This window comes from Python bivittatus, unplaced genomic scaffold, assembly GCF_059951505.1.
Source record: "Python bivittatus isolate LINGU-HERP-01145 unplaced genomic scaffold, Pbiv_v1 ctg000530_np1212, whole genome shotgun sequence".
NCBI classification, from domain to species: domain Eukaryota; kingdom Metazoa; phylum Chordata; class Lepidosauria; order Squamata; family Pythonidae; genus Python; species Python bivittatus.
The window spans coordinates 11519824-11525823 of NW_028277085.1; the positions used below are offsets into that span (position 1 = coordinate 11519824).

A 6000-nucleotide genomic window follows, 5' to 3' on the forward strand; every position below is an offset into this window, starting at 1 on the left:
GAAACGGAAGAGAAGCCTACAGTAAGGGAGAGGACAAGGCAAGGCGTCCCAACCGGGCTGGCTGGGGCATGATGGGATTTGTAGTCCAGCCTGTCTGGGGGATGCCGGAGGAAGGAAGGGTAATCCAGCCGCATCTCGGGGTGGAGGAGTAGAGGATAAAGGCGGCCCGCGGATGTGGGGGCGCCTCCTGATCTCGGCTGGGTGGAGGAATTGGGACCTGCCCCTCCCCTCCGCCCGCTTCTCGCCTCACCTGCGTAGGCCCAACGCCGGCGCTCCCGCCAATGCCCCGCCGGACAACGAGTCCCATCGAGACGCCCGTCCGCCACGACCTTTCACACACCTTGCGCGGCCGTCGCCACCGGCGGCTCCTCCCACTCCCGGCCGCCGCCTTTGTCACCCCATTGGCGCCAGCGCCTGCCACTCTCCGCCTTCAAGCGACACGGGATTGGCTCCCGGATGCCGGGTTCTTGTGCGACGAGTATGAAAAAAAAAAATTGGGAGGAGGAGGCGAGGAAAGGGGCGGTCTTTAAGGCCGCGAGGGCGGTGCCGCTCCCCACACCGCCCCGCCCAGCAAAGGGAAGAGGCGGCGCGCCATTGGGTCCTTGTGACGCAAGGGGCGGTGCCCTTCGGCGCCATTGGTGGAGTGGGCGTAATGGCGGTCAGTGGAAGAAGGAGTCGCGAGTCGGAGGGGTAGAGTCACGTGGGGCGTAGAAGACGCCTCAGTTCGCCGCCTAAGGCTGCCATTTTGAGGAGTCGCCTCGGGGCTTTGCTGGCCGCTGGAGAAAGTGACAAGGAACCGGGGCGGGGAGAGGCCCACCCCACCCCACCCCACCCCAAACGCTTAGGTCAGAATCCAGCCCATTCCGAAAGAAGTGGGCTTATCTGGGCACGCGGCGGGCTTACCCGGCTATTCCGTTGCTCCGTTACCCGAAGCATCGTTTCGTGAAATGGCCTCGGTTCGAACAAGACGTTAAGCCGCTCGCCAAGTTTGCCTCGCTGGGTCCCTGCGGTTGCTGAGTTGCCCAGTGGCTTGGCTAAGCTTTGTGTGGAGGTAGCCTGTGTATATCGCAGTGTTTTTCAACCTTGACAACTTTAAGAGGGGGTGGACTTCAACTCCCAGAATTCCCCAGCCAGCTTTGCTGGCTGGGGAATTCTGGGAGTTGAAGTCCACCCCCTCTTAAAGTTGCCAAGGTTGAAAAACACTGCTGTATCAGTATTTTTCACACCCACAAAGGAGCCCTGCTCTGCCTCTCTTAGAGGAAGACCAGAAGCTGCTTGCAAAGCCTGCCTGGGCCTGCAAACACATTCCTGTCTCAGGCACACATCTGCAAAACCGCATACCTGTCTCTAAAATGGGAAAAGCCCCTCTTGGACTTCTTGCTTTCAGCAAACAGTGGCCTGTGTACAATGCACGTGATAAAGACCTAGTGGGTACATTTGCCCAGAATCTAAACTGGGTTGAAGCTCATCTTAGTTCGGTTCGTTGCGTTGCAGTTTCGGCTGTCCTGCAAACTCAGCCTGTCTTGCTGATGTGTGATTTAGCATATTTTGCGAACCCAGAAAACAGGTTAACTCGGTATCTAGATTAATCAGGTTGGGTAAATATAGCTGTTTGCATAATTTTAGGTGTGTGTTTTTCTCCGCAGTGTTCTCTGGCCTAAAGGCTGTAAAAAAGGTTGGCTATTTGCATTGGCTGTACTCTTAATCTGAAATAAATCTCTCTTCCAGGTGGTTGTCTAAAGTATCTGGAGGAAGTTCCACTGATTCTTCAGCAATACCTTAATGATTCATCAAGCCAGTCTCTTTAAGGATACTGTATCTGCTTCATCCTTGCACATGACATGCTTTCATGGAACAGTTCGTGTTTATGACTGTCCAGCATTCTTCTCTCTGTACAAAGCCACTCTGAATTTTAAGAATGGATCCTAAAAGAATTTGCCACACCTCTTAATTACCCATCGCAGAATGCAGATCTCTGCCACATGCAAAAACTGGAAGAAGAGAAAGCATCTGCCATGAGCAGAATGTGAATGAAGTCGGAAAGTGCCCTTTGCTAGCTGAGTCTGCACAGAAATACTAGCAATAGAGTACCCTAAAAAAATAATTCCACGGATGCCTTTTGCCATCCTTTCTTTCCTACTACACACTGGCTATGTCGACATGGGACGCTCCATCTTGGTAGTGAATTTTGTCATTTTTTGGATTTGTGTATTTCAAAATGAAAAACACTTGGGTTCTTGGAACACTAAGCCACTAAAGAAATAATAGCTCGTATATAGATATTATATAGATATTGTTATACAGCAGCTAAGGTTAAAACTAAGGTTGTGTTAAATACTGTATAGCTGCTAGTTGTCTAACTGACCTGGTTAAGTGTGGGATGTGAATATACTGCTATGTTATAAGCCCCACCTTGCAAGAATACAAAGTAGGTGTCAGGAGGAGCACCATATTATCTGAAATTAAATAGTTCCCCACAGTTTTTTTTTTAAAAAGCCTTACTGCAGAATGGTTAGAAATATTCCCCTTCTTACTGACATTTGTTTTGGCTCTTCCTGATATACTTGGGTTATGAATTGTAATTCTTAATGTTGGTTTTTCATTCATCACATTTTTACTGTAAGAGGGGCACACAAACCATTTGGAGCCCTACTGAATTGTCATGGGATATAAGCCTTAATAAAGTAAATAAATAAATAAATTTCAGAAAAAAATCCAGGCCTCATATCCGTGTTCCTCATATGTTCTTCGTATCTTCTCTGATTTGCAAATAGATTTCTCCAACTGCTGTGTTAACATGAAATATCTCACAATAGTGAGCCTTTCTGCCTTTGATATTATCTTCACTATTACGTGGTATACAATACATGATGGCTTACATTCTGTCACCATTAACAAATGCAAAAAAAAAATCATCTTCATATTTAGGAACCAGATGTTTTCAGAAAGCAAAACTGAAATAGAAATTCATTCTTTGCCATTATGTGACTAAAGAAAAAGCTCCAGACTGCCTCCTTGTTAATTCTAAAATATGAGATACATAGACTTTGTTTGCATAGTACTTTTAACCTTGTTGCTGAATTAATCCATTTTCTAGGTTCCCAAACTAAACTCAACCATAAACTAAGCAAGCAGCCTGAGTGTGCATAACAAGACATAAAAAACTTTACCAAGGTTCACAAATGTAGATGCTAGTTAAATGCAATCACAGGATTGTCAGGTTAATGGTAGTCATAACCATTATATCTATTTAGTTCTTAGTGAATTCAGTGGTAAGTGTGTGCAGTAGGTTGGAGTCTTAATTTACAACATATGCTGGTGAAAGGGAATCTTACAACTCGGTCTGAGTCACGCTTTAACTTCTAGATTTTCTTTTCATCGGCTATTTTTGGAAAAGAGTATCTTCTTTGCCTTGAAAGAAAATCCATGGCATGCATCAGGAATTTCTGTGATAAATATTTGGTCAGACATTTAAAGTGTTTTATTCTCAGATTACTAGAATGGATATGTTATGCAAAGGCACAAGTATTTTTCCAACAGCAATAGGGGCTATTATTAACAGCACTGGTGAAAGCTTTCACCATAAATAGGAACTAGCAACTGATCTGAATGTTTTTCATTGTTGCAACCGTGGATGAAAGCTGGGAAGAATTTGAAGGGGAAGTTCAGAAAAACAAGAGGAATTTTAGAAAAACTCCATATACAATCCTTTCTTCGGCCTTTTTTACCCTTTCTAAAATAAGATCCTTGGTATCTTATCCATGTATCTTTCAGATATTTTAACATGGATGGGTGGAGATAGTAATTATGTCACTGTGTATCACGTTTCTATACAGCTTCAGCTGAAGGACATTCAATTCATTGTTTTCTCTCATCCTCAGAAGGATAAAAGTAGGCTACACTGAAGTATAACAGCTTAAGGCAGAGATGGAGAAACCAACATCCTAGGGCCAGTGCCCCCCATCCCCTGGAACATTTGCACACAGGCCTTCAAGTCTTTTAAAAAGTGTTATAAAATGGTAATTATAATGGGATGGAAGGGGAGAAATTATGAAATACACTGCTGGAGACTCTAAGGTGACCCAGTGACCATCCCAATAAGAGATGAAGCTAGGGCCCTATCTGGGCTGCAAAAGTCCAAATGACCAGTAGATGGCAGCAATGGGTAAGTGCTTTCATTCTCTCTTTACTGCCATGTCTAGTGGTTGTCTAGATTTTTGCAGCTCAGATGTAGTATCCTTAACATTAAAGGCTCAAGACAAGGAATTTCTGAGCTGAAAGTGAATGCAGAAAAGCTATTTTACTATTTGGTAACAATATACATCTTCAATTCCTTCTTTGGAATCCTGTGCAAGAGGAGGAAACATGTTACCAATTAAATATCTGGCATGTTTATCCTCTTTTTTTGAACATTAGGAACATCGTTTTCATGTTCAGTATACATTCTTTGGGAAAATACTGCATATTTAAACATTATTAATGGTTGCCTAGGCTTCAAATGAATAAGGGCATGGAAGAGCTACACTGCACCTTTCATGATCAAGGGCGGCCCTCGCTGATTCAACACATCAGCCTGCGTGTGTATCTTGGATTCACATTTCCTTGCAGAGCAGAGTTGAGTCATACGTTCCAACTTCTTGTCTCTTGATAACACTATAATAAGGCTACATTCCTCCCACTTGCTTGAGATTAATCCTATTGGTTTTAGTAGCTCAAAATGACTCGAAGACTAAGGGAACACGTTTATTCAATTTGGTAGGTCTGTCAAGCTGCAGCTGGCAGTTGTAACTAACCACCACCAACAAAAAACCAACGTACTTACACTAAACCAACATAAATCCTGCTTTTAGCTTGCCCAATAGCAAGCTGGAATAAAAGGCATGAGAACTTTAAATCAAACCCAGATGGGAGTGTCCAACTCAACTGTCAATATCACACGGCATGCTTGCCAGATTGATTCCGCAATATTGAGTGCTTACCTAGCTTTGTATATGTCCTCAAGCCTGTGTAAAAAGTTTATTCTTTGAGAAGCTGTAATGTTGCTCTGGACACACCTTTCTTGCATTGTATTTGGACAAATTACTTCCTTTCCCAAGTTGAGGTACATTAATCCTTTTTATCAGTTTGGAGAGAAACTGGTTGTGCGCCGCGTGGATTGACCTAGACATGGCATCACATACTGCCTACCTATCTAGCTGCCTATCTCTTTTCTTCTTCTCAAGAATGGTTTTTAAAAATGTGGAAACACTTAATTGCTTTAAAAAAAAAAAAGCTATCAAATACTCCAACCAACATCCAATAAATATGTAAAAATAACTTATTTTTAAGGAAGGCAGTTCATCTGAAGCAAGGAGAACGTACAAGACAGATAAAAAAATCCACCCTTGAATTGGTAATATGCGTATCTGTACAATAGGTTGTAACGGCAGACGAAAGCTGGGCTTATTCCGTACTGAAAACTATACAATTGTATTTAAAATGACGTTTGTAAGTCACATCAGTCTCTGAGAGTTAGTGAGCCAAGAGGGCTCAGGTAATTAAGCCTAAAGGAAAAGTGACAATCCAGGATGTCTTTTATTCAGTTGCTCAGCTGCGGTTCTTTCTGCTTTAGCAGCTAGGAAATTTTGGTCTCCCTGATCTGTAATTTAGGAGAAATGAACACATCACTGTTTCCTATGGCCATTTCATTTCTGTGCCATATGTACAGTAATACACACATCAAAAACAGGCACAGCTTGATCACATGGTCCCAGCTACCATCTTGACTTTTTTGACCATGCCCTGCAGACACCCATGTTAGCAGACAATTTACATAAAATCCATCTGTATTCCCAGGGAAAGGTTTAATCAAGGGAAGAGCCACCCTTTGTCTTAAATGAGAGTAAAATTCCCACTGTTAAAATATATGCTCAAGACCCTGGGCATCACCTCTGTAATGCTGAATTTTTATCAAATCTGGCCTCTAAAATTGCTGCGAGTGAGTCATTTAAATGGGGTCTG

At 43.3% G+C, this 6000-nt stretch overlaps 1 protein-coding gene and 1 long non-coding RNA gene across 3 annotated transcripts in view; one reads left to right on the forward strand and one right to left on the reverse strand.

Moving 5' to 3' along the window:
* ABHD2 (abhydrolase domain containing 2, acylglycerol lipase) overlaps window positions 1-406 on the reverse strand; it is a 30342-nt gene extending 29936 nt beyond the window's left edge. For both annotated transcript variants that reach the window (XM_015888924.3, XM_007433189.4), the window contains exon 1: window positions 251-406. The gene's annotated coding sequence lies outside the window, so the exon portion shown is untranslated. The remainder of the gene's footprint in view (window positions 1-250) is intronic.
* A 249-nt stretch (window positions 407-655) lies between these two features.
* LOC148214793 (uncharacterized) lies at window positions 656-2487 on the forward strand. The gene is made up of 2 exons (XR_015797453.1): window positions 656-845; window positions 1729-2487. It is a non-coding gene; the product is annotated as an uncharacterized LOC148214793 (long non-coding RNA).
* Window positions 2488-6000: the final 3513 nt, after the last annotated feature.